Source organism: Ailuropoda melanoleuca, chromosome 8 (genome assembly GCF_002007445.2).
Source record: "Ailuropoda melanoleuca isolate Jingjing chromosome 8, ASM200744v2, whole genome shotgun sequence".
Lineage (NCBI taxonomy): Eukaryota > Metazoa > Chordata > Mammalia > Carnivora > Ursidae > Ailuropoda > Ailuropoda melanoleuca.
This window is the reverse complement of record NC_048225.1, coordinates 20,419,689-20,442,652: the sequence shown is the minus strand read 5'-3', so window position 1 is coordinate 20,442,652 and position 22,964 is coordinate 20,419,689. Positions and strand designations below refer to the sequence as shown.

At 50.2% G+C, this 22,964-nt stretch overlaps 1 protein-coding gene and 1 non-coding gene across 7 annotated transcripts in view; one reads left to right on the top strand and one right to left on the bottom strand.

Annotated features, from left to right (window-relative positions):
* Positions 1–22,964, bottom strand: part of PKNOX2 (PBX/knotted 1 homeobox 2) — a 315,083-nt gene that overhangs the window by 139,441 nt on the left and 152,678 nt on the right. The gene's annotated exons all lie outside the window — the stretch shown is intronic.
* Positions 19,623–19,726, top strand: LOC117803661. Its single transcript, XR_004627598.1, has one exon. It is a non-coding gene; the product is annotated as a U6 spliceosomal RNA (small nuclear RNA).

Here is a 22,964-nt window from a genome sequence, read left to right as displayed (position 1 = left end):
TGCACTTGTGTAGGTAAATAACGATGCCATGTGTTGAGAGTTTTCTGTGTGTTGGCCACCATTACAAGCGCTTTACAGGTATTATCTCACTTAAACCAACTGATATCACTGTGAGATAAACTGTGTTCCTATTTTACAGACAAAGAACTGAGGTTCTGGGTGGGAAGTAACTAGTTCAAGGTCGCACACAGCTTCCAGATTGGCAGAGGCAGGTTTCAAACCCACTTTGGTCTGACTCTAAAACTCATGCACGAACAGCTCCTGGTTTGACAGCTCCTCCTTGCTGACTGTCTCTGAGGATACTTGGGAGGGTCTCCTCATTTGCCAAGCTGAACAGTGGGAACCAAGATGGGGAAAGAGAATGAGACCCACACTTCCATGGAGCAGCCGCAGTCATGGCCTGTCCTGCCAAGGGCAGCTCTACCTTGCCTTAGACTGGGGAAATGAGGTCGATTTGGGGAACCCAAAAGCCAGCCCTCTCTACTTGGGGCAGTGGTCTTTTTCTGGGTCTTTCCACATTGGCCAGGCACTCAGGAATCTTGTCTTAAGGGTGCATGTGAGTTCAGAGAGATGAATTGCTCTAAAAATAAACTTCTTCCCTGGATAACTGTAGATTTGCTTTTCTTAAGAGTTCAAGAAAACCGCCAGTGATTGTATTAGGGGATTAGAGCGAGAAATTGCTGTTCCTTCTTTAATCTCTGCAGTAGTCCCTGGGCTGGTAAGTCGGATTTTATGGGAAAGGAAACACACGGTTTGTTTTGTACAAAAGTCATGTTCCTGAAACATTCAACAAACATCCATTGAGCACCTATGTTATCCAGATATTTTCCCTCAGGCCACCTCATTTAATCTGTAGAACAGCCCCATAAGGACCTATTATTTAAGACAGTGGCTATTTTTCCCCCATTTGACAGATGAGAAAAGAGAGGCTTTCAGCTGGTAAGGGGCCAGGCGGAATTAAAACCCCAATCTGCCTGTTTTGGAAGTCCTCACTCGTACTACTCAAGCCTACCGTGTCTGGCACTGGGGTAAATGAGGAGAAGGGACTGGACTCTGGGGATCTGGGGACAAATACAAGAAAATCTCAGGCACAGCAGTCTTATACAGACAGGGAAAGAAGTTCTGTGTGATGGCAGGTCAGCCATGGAGAAGGCTTTGAAGGAACATTTCCGAGGGGATTTGTGTAAATTGGGCCCATTCTATACATGGCTAGGATTATATTTGACCCTATCACGTGTATATATCCCACACTTTCAATCCCTTTCCTCCTGAGGTAGTTGTAAGCTGGTGCTGGCCACCAATTCTTCCAGGCCCACAGGGGAGACCTGGCCCCAGTGAGTGGCCTGAGCTTGGGAGGATACTGAGCCCCGTGTGACTCAGATGCGAGAGCTGAACTTGTCTGCCTAGACCAGTTAGTTCTGAATTATCTAGCTAGTGACAAGGAAGCCAGTGCGGTTACTCAGATCCCCAGTGGCCTAAGACAGACGACCCACCCTCTGCCCTCCTGGAAAGCAAACAGGACTCAGTGAGCAGGAGGGAAGCCACCAGGCCTAATCCTTGCACAATTTAGCTGGGACTGTCCATCTCCCTGGCACTGGGGACAGCCAGAACCTTGCCAGGCCTGCGCCGTTGCAAATGGGCTTGTGGGGGTGGGGGGCATGTGGAGCTCACAGGGGTGATGTGGGGCTGTGTAAGTGTGTGATATGGGGCCTCAACATTGGGAGAACCTCACCCAGAGCACTGAGGAGAAACATGGATTGCTTCCTACCAGACTCTACCGGACAGCCAGTTTTCACTCACATACAGTAGGATCTCCTCTGGACAGTTCCACTACTCTCTAAACTATGAGGAAAAGCTGGAGAAGACCCATCCTATTCTCTTTCTGAGTTAGGCTGGCTCGTACTTGCCCTCCCCGACACGTGCAATACTGAAGTCTGACAGAGAACTCCAGAATGCCAGAGAGGAACTTTTTAGGGGAGACACAGCCTCTCCCTGCCTCTGTGCAGATGGCCTGGGCCCCTCCTCCCCCAGCCCTAATTTCCCATTCCAGATCCGGAGTGCCGGTCCCCAGATGCCTGCAGGTTAAGAGGGGTGGTTATAAGCTGAGCTTCAAGCAGCCCCAGGAGCCTGGGTGCAGGTTGAGGCTGTCACGAGGTGCATATCAAAGCCGGAGTTTAAAAACTGTACTGGGAATAGTGCAATTATCTCGCTTCACCACATTTCTCAGCCCCGACTGAGGTTTAATTAAAGCCAAGTAAAAACACAGAGTCGCCATTTCAGATATCACCCCCACTGCATGCTGGTTAAAAAAAAAAAAAAAGAGGAAAGGAAAAAAAACCTTTATCAGGGACTTAAAATTTTTTCTGTGAGTATCTTCCAGCTCAGTTGGATATTATTCCTTCATAACAGCCCCTTTAAAGAAAATATATATATATTTAATATATATGTATAAAATGAGTTAATCCCCCATAATCTCCTTGAGTTGTACCTAAAACACAGTTTCTTGCAGGTGACCTTTTCAGAAAAGACTGTTCCTATGGCAACCGCATTGTTTGATTCAGTCAAGAGAAAAATGCTGCATGGAAATGTATTTAATTTTGCTTAATTTGATGCCGTATTTAACACTTGTGCAGGCTGAAAGGAGAGAGGGGCTGAAAGGCAGGAGCCAGCTCATACGGGCACATTCACTGGCATCCTATCCTGAGGGCGAAAAGGACCTCCAGACACCATGATCCACTTGGTACCTGCCCCTGGTTTAGGGCGGGGGAGTAGGACTCTGAGGGTGCACTGCAGGAAAGAGGTGGACGGGGCCTGCCGGGCAGTCGCTCAGATGCTAGGCCACAGGGCCGACATTACAAGTTGAATAAAAACATAGCCCACATTGGTGACATAGCTTTGGGCCAAACATTAAGAGGCCTGGGTAGAGTCTTTGTTTTGTTGCTCCCACGGCATTTCCTCATCTGAAATATGAGGCAACTGAATTCAGAGACCTCTCAGGTGTCTTTTAGCACTAAGCCTATGAGTCACCATGTACAAGTCTGGTCTCCTCAAGTAGACTCTGAGATTCATGGAAGCAGTGCTGGGCACAGGGTAGACACCCCGTAAATGTGTCATTCATTTGATCAGATAGGAGCCTACTCCAGGACATACCACAGCCCAGCCCTCAGAGGTTTGGGGATAGCCTTGCCCACTGCAGTTCACAGGCCACTACGATCACAGAGGAAGATCCTAAGGCAGGATAACTAGGGCAATTGACCAAGATGCCACAGATGGTGACAAGGATAGAGTCCCTAAACCAAGCCCTCTGGTTTCCAGTGGTCCCGTCAAGCCAGGTACATGCTCCTGTTTGGAACGAACATGGTGACCCCAAGACAGGAATAGCTTAGCAAGACAAAATGCTGTCCCAGCTCAGCCAGGGTGCTCCTGCTCCTTCTGCCTCAGACTTTGACAAGCAGCCTAGACGAACTATACACACACCTCTATTCCAAGTAAGTTCTACACCACTTATTAGCTTGATGACCCTGAACAAAGTATTTGACCTCTCTGGGCCTGAGTTTCCTCATCTGAAAAGTACAAGAGTTGATTGGGGATATCTAAAATGCTTTTCCTACCTGGATATTCTTTGTGATATGATTCTACTCTTCCACCCCCATATGTGAACAGCTACATTAGTGAGCTAGATAGCCACTACATGGTTCCAACTCCAGTAAGTCAGCCCCTCCCCACGTCTTCAACTGGAGCCTCAACACCTCTATCATGAGTCAAGCCCAGCCATGTCAATGTCCTCAACTGTAGACTGCTAAGATGCTCAGGACTAATCCCCTTATGCCTCAGTTTCCCATTTACCTGAGTTGCCATCAGGAGCCTAAGCTTACCTGATCATGTATCACTGTATAGATGCTCAACTTCATGCTACTGTGTCCACCCCTCCCTCTCTCCTCCTTTCCCACATCCTTTGTGCCTTCTGGAAATCTTGGTTCTCTTGGACCATTTCCTACACTTTCTTGCTTTAAGTGAAATCCAGCTTCCCCCTGAGGACATGTGTCTTTAGAAGCTCTTAGGGCAGTAGAGGCAGGTCTATCTCCCACATCCATTGTGCTTCAGAATGGGAGGTGAGTATATGCCTACCCTTATCCCCATCTAAACTGCCTCTTTCTACCTTCAAAAACCCAAGCATGTTTGAAGAGCTTATCATCAGACCTCTTGACCCTTCCTATATATATAATTCTCTCTTTCTACCAACTTTCTGGTCATTCCCCTGCATTCATGGATGACTTCAGCATCTGGATTTCCGATTGCTTCTCCACTACTACTTCGGCTAGGTCATTGGAGACTTCAACATCCATGAAGATGATCCGTTCATACCCTGGCCTCTTAGTTCCTTGATCTTCTAACCCCAATGAGCTTTTGCTCTGATCATTTGGCCATTCCCTAGACTTTGTCACACCAATCACTGAACCGCCTACTAAATGTAGATTTCTAATGTCCCACTTTCTGACCATCACCACCCTCTTTAGAGCTAGCTTCCTCTGACACCCCCACTCCATCAATTCTCCAACCTCATCAGGACCTTCATTTTATTAAAAAGCCACTTTTTGGGGTTATCCATTGCTACCACTCCTTGCGTGTCCACTTTCTTCCTTGGCCCAGCTCTGATTCCACAGTCCAACAGTTGAACCACTCCCTTGCCAATACCCTGAACATCTGGCAGCTCTCCTTCCCCTGTACCAGTCTAACAGACTCCAGCCCTGGTATGCTATCCATTTATTAGTGGCCTGCACCAGAGCAGCTGCACATTGCTGAGAAAAATAACACAAATTTGCTGACTAGACTCACTACAAACATGACCACAAATCTCACTCGATGCTGTCAGAGAAACCTACTATATACTTCCTTAGAAAATTCAATTTCCCAGTCTCTGGGGAAACTATCCCACTTCCTTCTCTCTCCTCAAATCTCCAACACTCCCTTCTCTAGCCCATTCTCAGCTGATGGCCTTGCCATATATTTCATAAAGAAAACAGATTTCTATAAGATGAGAACTACCTCATCTTCCCATCAACAAGTCCTTTATTGTATCTGCATCAGAACCAAAATACTCTGCCTACCCCACCCTGACTGCGATGGAAAAAGAGTCCTGGCTCCTCCCCAAGGTCAACACCTTCCCTGGACTCTGAACCCATTCCCCCCTCCAACCACTCATTTTTTCCCAGCTTTTCTCTTTCTTCTTGCATTATCATTTTCTCCCTCTTTACTGGGTTGTTTCCATTGACATCCAAACACACCTCCTTTAAATAAATGCTCCCTTGACCCCACTCCCTCCTCCAATTTCTACCTCTTTTTGAGGTCCCTGCACAGCAGCTCTGTTCAAAGGAGTCTATATTCACTGCCTCCACTTCCTCACTTGACTTTCTTCTCACCAAATAAAGTCCTTTCCAATCACCACTCCACTGATGACCCATTGCCAATGTTACTAATGACTCTATCTTGCCGAAATGGATGGTCAGTTCTTTGTCCTCCTCTGCCTTCAGCGCAGTTTGCCAATTGTTCCTTCTCAAAAAGCTGTCTTCTCCAGGTTCTGTGACCCCTCACTCACCTGGTTTTTCTTATACCTCACTGACACACCCTCTCAGTCTCCTTTGTGGGCATTTCCCACAAACACCAGAGTGTCTTCAGCACCCTTCCCTTCTGCATGCTCTGTCTCTGTGTGTTCTTAACCTAGTCTTGTAGCTTTAACTACTTCCCTTCACACTCAGGTCTCTTGGACTGACATCTCCAGCTGCATCTTCCACCAGATCCCCAGACATCCGTATTCAACAGTCTGCTCAACGTCTCTATTTCAGTGTCTAAAAGGCATCCTAGACTTAGCATATTCAAAACAGAGCTTTTAATTTCCCTCCTCAAATCCACACATTCCCTCCCACCAAGCCTTCCCCATCTAAGTAAAAGCGTACTCTCCACTCACTTGCCGAAAAATCTGTGAGTCAGTCTTAATTCCTCCCCTTTTCCTTCTACTTCCGGTTCATCAGGAAGGCCTTTTGGCCCACCTCTCAAAGTACATGGGAGTAGAACCACCTGAATCCAACCACTATCCCCTAACTTCTATCTCCATGGCCAAGACGAAGTCTCTCTGACTCTACACAGCAGCCAGAGGGGTCTTTCTATAGCAGACTCAGTCAGCTCTCTTCACTCCCCTCCCTACTGACAACCTTCCGATGGCTCTCCACTCAGTGTGGAGTAGATCCAAATGCCTGTGCATGGCCTCCTAAGACCCTTTGAATGGCCCCTATCCGCCTCTCTGATCTCATTTCTCTCTGTGCTCTCTCTGTCCTCTACTAATTCCCAGGTGCATGGGTCTAGGCCCATTGGTGATTCTGCCTTTCCTTTTCCTTCCAACGGAGATGTTCTTCCCTCCTGTCCATATGTGGCTGCCACCTTCCCATCCACCATGTTTTGATGCAGATCTCCCATCCTCAGAGAGCCTCCCCCAACACCAGCCAAGGCGCACTCCCATGGCACCTACTTTATCTTTCTCATAGCATTCACCAGCGCCTAACGTTTTCTTCTTTCCATACATGCTTCCCTGTTTATTCACTCTCTCTCCCCACTTAGAATTGGAACTCCCAAACAGCAGGGCCTCTGCCTTGTTCAGCACTATTCCTTGCCCTTACAACAAGGCTTTGCACATGGTAGGTACTTCATGTTCCTTGATTGACTGCCTGAAGGAAGCAATCTGTGGCTGGACAGGAGGGGGAGAGGGGACTCTGAGACCTAGCACGGAGGCGGAGAGGAAATATGAATGAGATGTGAGCTCCATGAGGACAGGCGCTGCTGTCTCCCTGACCTCTGTGCCCAGGACCGGACCTGCAGCCATGCCTGGCTCCTAGCCACCACATAATAGACACGTGGGACACATAGCATCTTGGACTTGGACATTCTCTTAGCACCCTGGATTAACCCTCCACCTAAAGGAAGATTTTCTGTTTATTCTCACATCCCTGTCAGATGATCCTTCAGCCTTCCAGGATCCTAGACTATTCAGGGAGGAAGGCCAGCAACTGAGAGAGTAGCCCGAGGCCATTGCCCACAGAACCTAGCCGAGGCTGGGCCTGGCCCCCAGCCCCAGGTCAATCTTCCTCTTGGTTGTCTGCTCTTGTTGCCCCCACTGCACCCTTGCTGGCACATCCTTGTCTGTGCTCTTGGTGCTGTGGCTGTTATGCAGTTTGTTTTCTAGTTTATTAAAGGGTTAAAAAAATGGCTACAGTTTGACAAACAGCTCTCCTAGGTGAACTGGTGGAGCTCCAGTGCATCGGGCCAGCGCTGCGGAGGTGACAGAGCCCCACAAGGCATGACTCCCGTACTCTTGTGAGGGAAGAGGACCCTCCCTCTCTGGGAGCGGGGAGACCTAGTCTACTGCTGCTAAATAGCCCTCACCCTTCTGAGGTGCATCACTCCCTCCCCCAGGTCATGGAACGCCATGTGGCACAGCGGTTAGGGGTGTGGACCCCTGCATCATTCAAACCTGGGTAAGGCCTGCATTATGTGACCACAGGCAAGAAACTTTAGTTCTCTGAGTCCCATCCGCAAAGGGAGGATAATAATCACACTTAGCTCAAAGGATTAGTATCAAGGTAAGCAAGATAATAAATGCAAAGTGTTCGGTATACCTCTGGACATTCAATAAATGGGAGCTGTCATAGATATTAGGTCCTCCAATTCTACCCTCTGGCCCCAGAGCCAGCATAACGCTACCATCACCATTGTCAGGAGGAAGCAACTTCTCATTTGGCCACTCCCCGGTCTTACTCAGAATATCCAAGAAGGTTCTTTTTTTTTTTTTTTTTTTTTTTAAGATTTTTTTTTTTTTTTNCGACAGAGATAGAGACAGCCAGAGAGAGAGGGAACACAAGCAGGGGGGAGTGGGAGAGGAAGAAGCAGGCTCATAGCAGAGGAGCCTGATGTGGGGCTCGATCCCATATCGCCGGGATCACGCCCTGAGCTGAAGGCAGACGCTTAACCGCTGTGCCACCCAGGCGCCCCCCAAGAAGGTTCTTATTTTGCTCGTTCCTGCTCACATGACTGTCCACATCCCATGTGTGTCTTAGAGGATAAGTTCCTTGAGGGTTAGCCACACCTACACCATCTTGTATCACGCAGTGCAACAAGCAATTAAGCACTGATTCAAGTCTTTGTGATTATGCAAAAAAATAACCCCACTCAACTCCAAAAAACTATACAATGTTAGCTCTGAAAGGACTCCCCCTGCTCCCCAAAATCACCTTCTCATTTTGCTAATCAGGAAGCTGTCGCTCACAAAAGCCCACAAAGCTACACAGTGACAGCTGGATCTGGAACTCAGGCCCCTAACTCAGGAAGGCACACTGCCCACCAATCCTCACTCCCAAATTCCCTTCCACATAGAAAAAGACTGTATAAGACCCCAGACTATGAGGCATTTTGCACCAAAATGTCTCTTCATCTTGGCCAAAGCTGAGAAACGTTTTCTTTGCACCATTTTTCCTCACCCCCTAGGGAGAAGGGTGGCCAAAAGGGAGTCTCCAGGGCAGAGGGCAACTGAGAGCCAAGAAAACTGGTGGCTGACGCCCCGAACTGGCTTCCTCCTGCCCCCCATGCCCCCCTTCCTTCTCCTCCTTCTATTTGCCCACCCTCCTTTTGAATTCTCTCCTTTTCTCATTTTGCCTGGGCTGCCCGCCTTCTCAGCTGTTTGCTCAGAAGCTGGGCTCTGTTTGCTGAGCTGTTATTCATTTTCATATTACCTGGGATATTTTCAGCTGCTCCTCTGGGTTTTTAGGAGAATTTCAAGTGGTAGAAAGCAACGTGGGCTGCAAAGGCAAATACGCATCCGTGACCTCTGAGCCTCACCTGGGGAATCTGTTCATCTTATCAGCTGCCTTCCTGACAGCATAGCCACTGTTCCCTGGCCTGACGCTTGGCCTCTCATCGCGGCTTCCGGGGAGCAGGGCATACTTTTAGGCAAACAGGCTGCGAGTTTTCTCAAATCCATGACTGATGCATCAGAATGCTTTGCTCAGGCTCCAGAGTGATGGCCTAATGACTTGTACGGCTTTTGGCTGTGACTCCCCTCACGGGACCTCCTTCCTGCACTGCAGCCAGACCAGGGAGAGAGCCTCTCAGAGGTGCTTCGTCTCCCCTGCCTCCCCCCAGAAGCAAGAAGCACAAGGCAGGTGAAGAAGTCCCCTTTGCAAACAGCTTCAAGAATGCATGGCCTCACTGCGTTCTTCCAGACACACCAGGACCCAACACTGAGGGCGTGGGATAAACGGGAATGACAAGGGAGCAGGGCATAAAGAAGAACGCTGATCCTCTGGGAGGAAGCCAGAGACTTGTCCCTGTGCCCCGTTTACTTGACAAGATCAAATCCCGAGGGGCCTCTTTTCCATCCCCATCCCAGGTCCGTGGCAGAGCAAGGCCTGAATCCTGCACAGTACGGAAGGGACAGAACAGAAGTACGTGGCCCATCAGAGGAACATGGATATACAATCAGAAGATCCTGACTGAAAGGCTTGGTTATCCCATACGTTAGTCACGTGACCGTGGCAAGTCACTTAGACTTTCTGTCCCGTCACCTCCCCTGTAAAGCTGGGACAACAGAATCTACATCAGGGCAGGTGCAAACTCTCTGTGAGATAACATGTGAGCCAGTGCTCAGTACGTCGGGACGGCCTCTGTATATGTCAGCTACTATTCATCCAGGCTTAGATCCTCCATCAGCGGACCAATCACGGAGGACGCACCATCAGTCACGTTGAGACAGACTTGTGCAAAAACACCCGGGTGTTGGGACCCAGCGGCCCCACCGCTGCCAGCACCTAGCTCCCCCCTCCCTCCAAGCCTCCACGGAATTTGTTCCAAATGTTCCAGGAGCCCCGGCAAGAGGCCTGGGTTATTGGATATGTGTTGGGTTTAATAAAGGGCATCGAGCGGCTGTGGGCTTGTTGTTCTCCAGGCTTGTCACTGTAGTGCTGATGGCCTGTGGCACCGCCACGCCAGGCGAGAGACGTCAGTAAAACAAGAGTAGGTTTTATTAACAGGACTGAGGGAGCTGCTAGTTCATCTGTCGTGGGATGTGGACCACGGTGGCTTCCCCATCTGCAGGCCAGCCCCTCCATGGCTCCTGTTAGAGTCACCTCATTTCTGGGCTCTGTGGGCCGAGTGGAGCCAAGGACAGGCTCTGGGCTATGAACTGGAGCACAGCCCACAGAAGAGATCCTTCTTTATGGGCCTTGCGGGATTTTTTTTTATCTTGAATAAGCCATCAAGTTGCTATTATCTTTTCCTCAACTCTGCTATTTTCATGACAGGATAGACATTGAAGGACTAAGTAGAACTGAAGCCAGAGCCTTCTCAGGGGCAGGGACTGGGCCGCCTCCGATAACCAGGTGCTCAGCAGAGTGCTCTGAGATAGAACGTCTGCCTGCTAAATAGTGAATGAAGGAGTGAAAACAGAAGTGGGGCTGCCGCTGGATCACCGATGTGGGATGAAGGTAGGGGCTGGGAGCCATCTCAGTGCAAATGATGAGAGAAGGTCCATTCAAGGAAGAAGAACATGGAACACACATCTAGGCAGCATTTGGCATCGGAAAAATCCAGAAAGAGATCATGAGTCCCTCAGACAGGGCATAATGGCAAAAGCCCATTTTCTAAAAGAAGGGCAAAGGGCCAAGTTGGACTTGCAGAGCTAACCCAGAGCCCCTTAAAATCTTCCCCCAAAAGAAAGCCAGAATACATCATAGAGCCTGGGTAGGACCCAGTCCGAGGGTGGAAGTCTCATGGCCACTGCCGTAGGGAGGAGAGAATGGTAGGGCATAGGAAAATGAAGTTATTCAAATTTCCTTCCTCCAAATCCCTAAATAGGATCATCAGCTCCCTGTAAAGAACACAGAAATAGAGTCAACGAGGGGTCACCCCTGTAGAAACTTCTGTCTCATTCCCAAGGCACCCAAGACTCAACCTCTTTGATCCCAGTCAAGTGAGAGCCCCTGACAGTCCTGCAGAACCCCTCACATAGGGCCTCTCAAGTCAGATGTCACCCTCCCAAAATAGCCCACTCCTGTCACAGACCCACATCCAGGGCCCATGTGTGTGGAGGAGATGGGGGGCAGTTATGATCTCCTTGTTTCCTCCTGCCATCCTATTTTGGAAGATACGAATTATAGAGAGCATCAGAAGAGCTCTTCTGGTTAGGCAGACTGGGAGCTGGGTGCCTCTTGCTTTAATTTTTTTCCTCAGTGGAGGAAAGGCTAAGAGGCTGCACTGGCCTTCCAGACAAAGAGTGGCGAATGGCTAACTACAAAATAAAGATGTTTCCAGGTCATCCGTTGTTCCCTCGTTCTCTCGTACCCTTTGAACCAATTCACGAGAGTCTGAGCCATAAGCATGTAGGAGATTTTTAGTTTGGCAACACACACTGAACCATGCCTGGCATGGGACAATTAGAAAAGATAGTCAATAGGAGAAAAGGCTAACAAATGCTACATAAACACTGAAATTAAAATCCCCAAGGCTTCAGCCCAAATTCTGGGCCCTTGAGAGCATGCATGGAGAAGGATGCCCTGGCAGGGTCAGCCATCTTTGGAAAGAGCCACTCGCCTGACTGCAGAGGAAGAACCATAACTGAAGGCCAGAAGAAGAGAATGTTAAGGTCATTTGTTTAGCTTTCAGGATCGCCGGGAGAGTGGGCTGGTGCCAGCTACAGTCTTCTTTGCAAAGCAGTGATAAATAAGCCCATTGGAACCAAGAAAGGCAGGAACCCTGAGTTATTCAAATGCTAGCCATGAGTCTTTGAAACTCGGGAGAGGATCTTCTCTGGCAGACAGATTCCTTAAGCTAGCCAGAAAGATTGTTTCCTGGGGGCAGAGAATGAGCAGAGGCGATGGCAGAACCTTCAGGAATTGCTGACATTCCCATCTCCATCGCCTGTCTTGTTTACTGTGTATTTCTAGTGCCAACCACGATGCCCAGCACATGAAGCACTCAATAAATATTTGTTAAATGAAGGCATGCATGAACCCCAATCTCTAGGAACTATTTGTTACTATTCCCCAAGCCGATCCTATGTGGAAACTCACCCAAACTCCAAGAAACACCACTGTGCCCCCCCCCCCAACTCTGGAACATGTAAAAATGGCCTATGTCTAAGTGTCCCGGCAGCCTTTGGAGTGCATGCTACTAAATGCACTTGAAAAGAGCTAGAATACCCCCACCCCCATTCTGCTGAAGGGAGAAGTGAGTCTCCTATCTCATTTCCAGACTCACTCCCAGCCCCACACTGGATGGTGGACACCACCCGCCTCCATCAGCCAAAAGCACACAAGTAGCAAATGGTCAAGGGGCCAAGCGGGCTTAGGTCTGGGAGACTTTGTCACCCCTCTGCAAGTGTTAGCAGACAGGCTGGATTCCCCAGCTCTGCCAGTAATTGTAACCCATGTGCTATGATTACAAAATGGAATTAAATGACATGCCAAATTAAAGAGTTATTTTTTCTAATAAATATTTTGCATAGGATATGTTTATAATGGAATTAATTATTTACACTACCATATAGAGAAAGCATAAATATAAAGAGAGAGATCAGACAGTTCCTGTAGGAGAAATAAAATGAAAATTTCCATCAGGATGATGAATACCTGTGGTCTAACTTTGGGGCTGGGGCTAGGGGGAGGTGGAGAGAGAGGGACATCTTGAGAACAAATCTGACAAACGTTATCGAGGCTTTTGAGGGAAGAATATGTTAAAAATGAAAGTGAGTACAGAAAGTTTAAATATTTAATACCTGCATTAATTCTAATTCACACTTTCTTTATTTTTCAGATTAAAAATTTACAAGAATTCCCATCTCTTTCATCCTTCTCCTCCCATAAGACACATTATGGTCACTGTTCCAGGGACCACCTCTGACAGCCCTAGGGATAAAAGGGGGCATGAGAAAAGTAGCATCCATCCCCCTCTGCCATGGCACCCATCCCCCACCAGACACCTCCCCCAACTCCACTCCAGGAAGCCACTGTTGTTGGGTTTCTGGCGCCAGAATGACCGATGGGACTGAAGCCACTTCCTGGCCTCCTTGGCTCTCCCCGAGACGGCCACAGAATTCTCAGAGATGATGTAGCCAAGCTGTGGGTTTAAAGTGCTTGCCCAAGTCCAGACCTTGTGGGCATAGAAGAAATGTTCCCATAGGACTGATTTCTCCTTGAAACAAGAGATTTTGTCACACCCAATTCCAGGCCCCCCTGCCCTCTGGGAGCTTTTATTCTAAAGCCTACCAGATCAGCTTTATATGTTTTAAATAACACAATTTTAAATTCTGCAAACCAGAATTAATTTGAATGCAAGGAAGAAATAACTTCTTGAAGATCACAGTTGAGAGAGTAACACTAGGGCATTACTTCCAAGCTTTAGCTATAGTCCCCAACCCAGCATTAAGCTGGTGAGCAAACACACCCATGATAATCACAAAACATACATCTGCGTTCCTTTAAAAAGCCCTTTCCCACATCACATCTGACCCTACAGTTCCACTCAGTGACGCAGTGACAAAGATGCTGTTGTCAGTCTTCATTTGATACACAGGAACCCCCAGGTTCTGAAAGGTCATATGACAGGTCCAAGGCCTCCCTACTCCAAATTAAAATTCCTCCCACTGTTAGGACGCAGCTTCTCCAGCACAGGGTTCCCAAATACTGGACATGGAAGGAAAAGAAAACCTGGGCTGAGATGCTTTTTAACCCTGTTCCCTGATTTCTGCGCAGCCGGCCTGCCAGGCAGGCCTACACTTTCAGGTTGAGCGCAATGTGGGAAAGTGTGGCCACACTCTGCTCACCTGACGGGTCTGCTGTGTTCTTGCTCCTGCTTTCCTTCTGAGACTCTCAGTGACCTTGAGGCCAGAGACCCTTAGAGGAGAGCTGTTGACAAAGTTGTCTCAAAGTCTGAGCATTCCTCTGACCCTTGGGCTTTAGATTGTCAGCGCGGATGTGGTGTTTTCTTCCTTCTCTCTCTCATAGCATACCACCCCCCTTGCATCACTTACCACAAATTCCTGTGCAAAATACCTTCATAAATAGTGCTGATTAGCTCCTTGTTCTAATCAGGCCTCTGCTTAGAGACAATTCCCTGCCCCCAGCCCCACTCCTCCTCTTGCGTCTACTGATCCACAAAGCGCCTGTAAATCAGCAGAGAAAACACACACGCACCCGCTCACCCACACACACACACATACACACACACACACACACACACACACACACACACACGTGCTCCCTCCATCAGAAAGCTGAGCAGGAAATCGCGCCTGTGGTGGGGATCTGGCGCAGAGAGATGTTTGGGGTTGTTTGTTGTTTCTACTTCCCAGATACCTGCTGGAGTAGAGCCAGCCCTTTAAATGAGATGAGCAGAGCTAGAAATCATCCCAGTTTAATGTCTGGAGAGCAGAATCCCTCTAAGCGGTTCCTTCGTTGTCTCTCTCACATAATTCACAGAGTCTCCTCCTGAAAGGGCAAGGAAAGAGAGGCCCCCAGCCAGGTAGAGGGCGTGATGGGATGAGCTCAAAAGGACCAGCTTCAGAGATAGCCAGTCTCCTCTGGAGCCTCTGGGACAAGCACATCCTCCTGTTGGCTCCTCAGAGAGCACTATCAGGCTCGGAGTTAGAGCCGTGAGGGCCCAGGACCATGCGCACAAGCATCCGGAAGTAAGTCTGGTAGACCAGTTGTTTGAGCCTAACCAATAAGTCTACCCACCCTTCCCGATCTCACTGGTTGTGAAATTTTCAGATGATAAAGGAGGGACGGAGATAGCAAGAAAGAAGGTAGCTTAACCAATGGAATATATTGATCAGGGGTCGTGCTGTGGCTGATAACTGTAACAGACACGGTGATGTTGGTGAACCCCTTGCAGAAGTGAACCCCTTACTCCCAAGGACTCTCACCAGCCTCTCTCTCACCTCTCTCTCACCTTATCAAAAGAGAGATCCGATGTTTGCAGAAGGCACACTCCTAAGATCCTAGTGTAGTGCATAGCACATTATAGGCATTCTTGTTTTTCTCATTTCCTCCTATTCTACACTCATTTTCTTGTGCTAAATAAAATGATTTAAAACCTGGGTCAAGATTAGGAAGAAAGCACTGAGGCCTTTCCTGACCCCCAGATCCTGTGTATAGACTGGTTTTGCTGCTGTAAGGAGACAGAGGGAAAGAAAGGCTCCTGAGGGCAGGGTAGAGGGCCTGGGCAGCCAGGAAAGAGGAAGGAAGGAGAAAAAGCTCTCCCTTGCTCAGAGGGAGGGGCTCTTGGCAAACAGAGATGAGATCATCTTAATTCATAAATCTACTTTCATTTTCAAAAAGCGGTTTGCAAAGGAACTGATACCCCCTTCCCACCTCTACGCCCCCTACCCCACCCCTCCAAAAAAAGCAGGTCTGTCTTGCAGTCTCTCTCATGCAAATATCCTATTTTCATGAGCAAGAAGGAAAGTTCAAGAGCAAAGGGAATCACAGTTGTTAAAAGCCCTGAAGAAACAATGAGATACAGGCCCACCTCAGAACATTTTCCTGAAATGAGGTAAAGTGGGAAAGTGAAGAACTGGGGGTCAGGGGACAGACCAGTGTGTGACCTCGGACAAGTCACTTACTTCGTTTGAGTGTCAGTTTTCTCCTTTCCAAACTAAGAGAAATCTTACTTAGTGGGGGTTTAATTCTCCTAAGCTATGCTTACGGAGCCTCTCGTGCATGCCCACACCAGCCATTACCACATTTACAGTGTCACCCCATTGTCACAAGAACCCTGCGAGAAAGGAACTCTTCTTGCCTTCTGAGAGATGCGACACTAGGGCAGAAGGCCGAAGTGGCCCGCCTGTGGGCAGAGACCCCGTCGGTCATGGGTCTGGGCTGGAGCCCAGGTGTTCTGCTCTGCGGCCCCCACGTACTCGGCCACATTGCAGCTCTCTCCTCATGTACACGCAAGGCCTTTGGAAAGTTTAAAGGCTGGAGGATGTGAGGTGTTATTTCTGACAGTTGAGAGAGTGGAGAGGAGAGGGGCACTTTTCATTTTTGAAGCTTCTCCATTCAGGGTCTTCTTCCTAGATACTTGGCAGCGAGAATTTTCTCCTCTCTTTGCTCTAGAAGCATTGCCTCACTTTTCAAAGCAGTAAAAGCAGATGACCCACAGACACCCCGGGGGCAGTCAGGGTGGAGGGTGAAGGCGTGAGGGCTTCACTCCCATGGGAAACCTGAGACAGCCCTGTACCGCTCCCCCAGCTCTGCCCTGACTCTTTGAACATCTAGGGCAAGGCCTCTCCCTGCCCCAGACACCGGTGTCTCCAACTGCAATGGAGATAAGCTGAGCAAAGCTGAGAGGCCAGCCAGAGTGAGGTGGTGGAAGAGGGCAGGAGGGCAGAAAGCAGTGTTGCTGTGCCTCCCACCCAAGAGCAGGGAAACAAGGGGAGGCTTGTTCTGGGGCCGCCTGTGGTGCTGGGAAGTGCTGGGGGCATCTTAGATGGGGATGACAACCTTGGACAGAGAAAAGCTCTGGAACTTCTTGTAAAGGCTGGTGTTTGCCAGGGTGGCTTTGTTCACACGACTCGAAACAAGGGTGCCACGGTCATTCATGCCGAGGAGGCTCTAGGCTTCACTGGGTTTCCTTTAGTGCCGGACTTAAAATCTTGAAAATTGTTAACAGGTCCTATGACTCTTTAAAAGGGGGTGTTAATGCGGCTTTACCCAAACTTGCTTGGCTTTGGAACTCCTTTTCTCCCCACAGAGCCCTCTTTGCTACAGGGTCCACTTTGGGAAGTGCTGGTCTAAGGCAACTCTCCCATTTCACAGATGGGGCCAGAGGAGGATGGGAATCTGCAGCTTCTAAAATTGGCCACCTTCCTGAATGCCCCTCATCCCTCGGGGGTTGAGAATCACTCCACACCTGTTTCCAGGGATTAGGGGAAATGTGCCCGGCTGCAGCTGTGGTGCATGGAAGAAAGGACACCTGTCCCCTCCTTTTAATGGGGCGAGGGAGGGGAATGAAGAACTAGGCCCCTTAAAAGTGAGGAACCATTTAACAGAATAGAGGAGCAAAACAGCTAGACAGGTCACCCCAAGAATACTCTACACCTCCCCAGGTCTTAGCAGGGAACACCCAGGATGCCACATCCTAGCCCCCAGGCCCAACCCTGCAGATATTAGGCCTACTCAGAGACACTATCCTTGACCTCAGTTTCCCCATTTGCTAACGGCTCCTTCCTGGAAATGAACTCCTGTCCAGTGACAAAGTCCCAGGGCCCCCAAGTCCACAGTAGCCTGAGCTGCCTTCTAAAAGAGCTGCGGAAAGAACTGACACCTATCAGAGTTTTTGCAGCTAAACAGGGAGCTCAACCAGGCAGAGTGGAGAGGGCAGGGGAGTGATGCCCACCCCTCCACCCCCCAGCCCGAACGCCCCCCCCATGCCATCCAGAAACGGATCAAGGTCCCCCGGTAGGTAGCTCCTAGTCTACTTCCTCTCCTCCAATGAGTCTGCCTTTCTGAAAAGGTCAGGCAAGGCACTAACCTCTCAGGTTCAGGGAGTTTATTCCTAAGGGGCTTGAGAAAGGTGACCTTTCCCACCCTCTAAAAATGGGGAGAGAACCGATTATAACCCCAGCTTTGTTGAGGTCACTGGGGTTGGGGCGAACAGGATTCCGATGGGCCAGGAAGAGCTGGAAGGAGGGTGCAGAGATGGAGGCCCCCTCCCCCTCCCATTATACATCATTCTGGGACTATCTCCTCCCAGCTCTAAGCCCAGCCAAGGCAGCTGTTGTCCAGATCCAGACAAAGACCTGACACTTCTTCCAACCAGGCCGAGCTGGGCGGTCTGTGGATGGGCAGGGGTTGCGGGGGAGCAGAGAGAGGGGGCGAGGGAGAGCCAGGACCGAAAGATCGTCTGCTTGTCTTGTCCTCTGGTCCATGCCCTTTGTGCAAAGGCTCGAGATAGCCACTTCTGTGGGGCCCAGTCTGGCCCTCGGGCAGCCTCTCCCCCTCCTGCTTTGCTCCTCAGCCACATGCCCTTGGGCTGAGCTAAGTCCAGAACCCGGCTGAGTAGGGGAATTGTTCTGAGAAAGTGGCCCGTTGGCTGGTTGCTATGGAAACCGACATACCACAGTGCTGACCCCGGAGAGGTTTAGCACGCTCCCCCAGCAGGGATGCCAGCAGCTGGACTGCAGCTGTTACAGCGTAAGTGGGGGCTGGAGCCTCCGCCAGCAGTCCCTGCTGTTTGCCTAAACTAGTCCCGGCAGCAGCTCCCCTCCATTTGCCCCCACCCCCAAGCCCAGCACGGCCTTCCCCCTGCTCCAGCCAGGAAGGGAGTGGCTAAGTCTGCCCAGGCAGGAGGGGGTGAGGGTGGGGGAGGGGAGCAGAGCTTGACTCCAGGGAGAGGAGGTCTTTTATGAAGCAGGGAGCATCCTCCCCATCGCATTTCTGGGGAAACCGAGGCCCGCAGACGAGGAGGAATTGGTGCCCAGTCACACAACCAGGGCACGACAGAGTTGCTTTCGGCCCTCCCTGCACCAACTGAGTGCCCACTGCAGAGTCGTGGGCTCAGCACAGATGGGAAGCATCTAACTAGGCATCACTGCGGGATGCCCCACAGAGGGTAAGGGGGCATCACTGAACAAAGGGTGCACCCAAAGCTGACCACAGAAAGACGGGTACATGAAGAAGAAAAGGAGAGTGAGCTGGGAGCAGTGGGGAACAGCAGGAAAGGGAGCTGGAGAGCTAGGAGAGGCAGGGAAAGTTAGAGGAGAGAGGTAACGAGGTACCGGGAATGGGACAGGAGAGCCTTGGTGGAGTATTCCTTCCCCCAAAACAAAGACAGGCCTGCCGAGGACTCCCCACAAAGAGAAGGGAGCAGAGAAGGGGCAGGGGTCGGGGGGGGCATTAAAATAGGTTTCAAGGAGGCATCTCCTGCCGTCCCATCATGCTTTGAGCTCCCCAAGTGGCCTAAAGCAAACTCACCAACCAGCCTCCCTTCCGCAGTGTGAAGCTGCAAGACAGGCCAGGCTAATCTGCATCCAGGACTCTAAACAAACACCCCCCAGCCAGAGAGGAGAGATGGTTCTCCCTGGGGCAGCCCCATCGGCCAGCCATCCCTCACAGCAGCCGGAACACCAGCTGCCTGCCATTCCCTGTACATCTGGCCTCATACCGGGTTTGCTCTGACCCTCATCCCCACCTCTCAAAGGAGACTTGGGCCTGCTCCCTCTTTGGTTGCCCTTCCTCATCTAGAACTGGGGCCCAAGGCAATGCCTTGTGAGCAGATGGCCCCATTCTTCCTCCAGAACCCAATCTCACTGCTCCTAATGAATGAACACCCTTTTTCATATTCTTCCCCTCCAGCCATCATCAAATAGTTGGTCACAGGTGGCTGGAGGGCTGCTCTGGATCCTGTCACCCTCTTGAGCTGTTGGGAAGTTGCTCTCTTTACAGAGGCTTTGCTCCACCGACACGAGACTCCTGGCACAGCTCCGGAATGAGCCAACATCATTACACTCCATAACTGAAGCCCTAGCTCTGCACCGGCCCAGCAGCTCGCTTTTCCATTTCACCACTTTTTTAAAAGGCAACCTGGTGCTCGCTTTGGCAGCACATATACTAAAATTGGAACGATACAGAGATTAGCATGGCCCCTGCGCAAGGATGACATGCGAATTTGTGAAGCGCTCCATATTTTTGCCCTTCAACAGACGAATGGATAAAGAAGACGTGGTCCATATATAAAGTGGAATATTACTCAGCCATCAGAAAGGATGAATACCCACCATTTGCGTCGACATGGATGGAACTGGAGGGGATTATGCTAAGTGAAGTAAGTCAAGCAGAGAAAGGCAATTATCATATGGTTTCACTTACATGAGAACATAAGGAATAGCATGGAGGACATTAGAAAAGGAAGGGAAAAATGAAGGGGGGGGAATCGGAGGGGGAGATGAACCATGACAGATTATGGACTCCAGGAAAGAGACTGAGGGCTTCATAGGGGAAGGGGGTGGGGGACTGGGGTAGCCCGGTGATGGGTATTAAGGAGGGCACATATTGCACGGAGCACCAGGTGTTACACGCAAACAATGAATCATGGAACACTACATCAAAAACTAATGATGTACTGTATGGTGACTAATGTAACATAATAATTTTAAAAAAGAAGGCAATCTGGTATCTCAGGCGAGTGATTTCTATCGGGTTTGCAGACTCAACAAGAACAGCATCGAAGCTAACGTCCTACTCCTCTGGCCCACCTCTCCACCTTCTAAGCAAGACCAACTGTCAGTTACGGACACTTAGCCTTGACTTGGGGGTGAGATGCGCTGGCTAAGAGGTGCCTGGAGCCTGCCCTGGCCAGTGAGGGCATCAAAAGGTATTTTTTGAGCAGTTGACTGTATGCCTAGCACCGTGGGTGTGGTGGTAAAGAGGGGGCATGTGGAAAAAGTCTTGGACAAGGGCCCCTGTCCAGAAGAAGTTTGCAGTCTTAACAGAAGACAAAACTGACCTACCATGTGACACAGTGGTTTCTCAGCAACAGAGCACCCTACACGCATACACAATAGAGGCCGAGGCACTACACTCTCCAGGGAAAGAGAGGTCCATGGGAGAGTCCTGCCCATTTCCTTCCTTCCTTCCTTCCTTCCTTCCTTCCTTCCTTCCTTCCTTCCTTCTTTTTAAGAGAGGGAGGAGGGGCGGGGTGGGGAGGGGCGGAGGGAGAGGGAGAGAGTCTTAAGCAGGCTTCATGGATGTGGAGCTCGATCACATGGCCCTGAGATCATGAACGGAGGTGAAATCAAGAGTTAGACGCTTAACAGACTGAGCTACCCAGGCTCCCCGAGTCCTGCCCATTTCTTGAGGCCAAGTGCAGGCACTCACTTGGCAGTGATGGGTGTGTACAAGCAAACTGTGGTGGCGAGGGTAAAAATCAGACTTCTGAAACCGTGCCAATGGTGAAACTCTAGCCGGAGCTTCCTTCTATCTCTCCTTCTTGATAAAGACAGATACACAAACACCCAACATCCCCTCCTGACAGCAAGCATCTTTTTACCCTCTCGCCAGCTCTTCCAAGGTGAGAAATGGGCCATGACCCAGGACCATGGTCTGAATCACTCTGGGACTTGGTCACATTCTGCCTGAATAATGACGGGTGCTTACAGTGCCCACGACCATTATTTCATTTAAATCTGCCCTACCCCCTGTGACCTGGGTGGGGATTATTATTCCCGTGTGTCAGATGAGGAGAAAGAGACCCAGAGAAGTGAGAAGTTGACCTGAGCTCATGCGTTTGAAAGCAACAAAGCCAGAATCAACCAAGGTCTTCCACTGTGGGCCAGCACCTTCCCACTACGCCATGGGGCCTCTGTCGCTTCCCATTTCTTACAGAAGCTAGTACCTGGGAGTTGATCGGTAATCGTCTCTGTACAGCCAGAAAGCATAACATTGCCCTAGTTGCCTGGAAGGGCCCAGTGAGACACGTTCAGCTGTGTCTGTGTGCGTGGTGGTGGGGGTGGGAGAAGATGCAGCCAAAGCCCAGGTGAGTGCCTGCTTCCACAGGGAAGGTTGCCCCGAAGGGCCGAGCTGCCATTTTGAAGAGATGGTGGCAAAGGGCACTGAACTAGTTTTAAGTTGAACTTACTTCTGAGACATCCTTAAAATCCCCAGCCTATATAAGCAGCAACTATCTTTCTGATGAAAAAACAAACAAACAGAAAGAAAAGGGGTTGGGGATGAGGAGTGGGTTGGAACTGTCAGCAGAGAGCAGGTTGTGCGGAAGGAGGGCAGTGGGCACATAGCACAGGAGACCAGACAGGCCTCCAGCCAGGCTCCCCACGGCAGGGTCCGTGGCCAAGAGCTGCTCGGTCCTTGGAAGCCAGGGAAGGTGGGCCCTCCCCAGGGTCCTGAGCGGGGGACATGCCAAGGATGCCCTTCAGCTGGAAAAAAGGCAAAGGGTCAAGCAGGGGAATCTGCAGGGCCAGGTTCAGTGTGTGGAGACAAACACAAAAGGCCTGGTCTGGCAGATGCCTGTGAGCACTGACGCACTGGGACATGAGGGCCCAGGCGCAACAGAGGGTCTTAGGGGGCCCGATGGAAAGAGATCAAATTCCTGGTTACAGACAGTGATTCAGAACCAGAGCCACAAGCTGGAACAAAAAGGTTACTTGACTGGTCACTTATTGCAGGAATTTTTTAAATGTTGGAGCTGGGAGAGATTTTAGGGACCACTTTGTATGTGTCCTGGCTCAGTGCCTAGAACACAGAAGGGGCCCCCACCCCGCCATGTTTATTCAATGAATGGATTCACAAATGAATGGGGAGAGAAGCAGAACGCCAAAACCGCTGATACTCATAATGATGTTCTGAGGCCTAAGATATTGATGTACCTTCTGAATCTTCCAGGAGAGAGCTGTGCTTTCTGCACTCGTTAACTGCCTTTTAGGGCCATGTTTGCAAACCAGTGCTCTGATGATGGTAACTCCTTATGAATCAGAATTCAAGCTGATTCTGTTTGGCCAACCTGCAAGGAGTTCCTAGAACGTGCCAGACCCTGTGCAGAAGTACTTCACTGCCTGTTCCGTTCCAGGCCAAGATGAAGTAGGGTTCAGGGCTCTGACAGTTCTCAGGCTGCAGAGGGGGGGCCAGGCTGCAGCAGGGGCTCTGTGGGCCCCAGGATGGGGGAGGCGGGAGGGACACATTCTCTGCATCCCCTGGGGCCTCAAGCAACTTCTGCTTTGGGTTAAAGAGGTCAAAGAGAGTCGGGATGACCCCTCCGGCCCACCTCCCACCTCAGCCAGAGCCCTCTACCCCCTGGCAGCCAGGGGAGGCAGGAAGGAGGGGGGCAAGGCTGCCACAGGGCTCCTCTCCTTGCCATTTCTTTGGCGGCTCCCTCACTGGCCCTGTTTTTCAGACCTCTAGTAATAAAAACAAGCC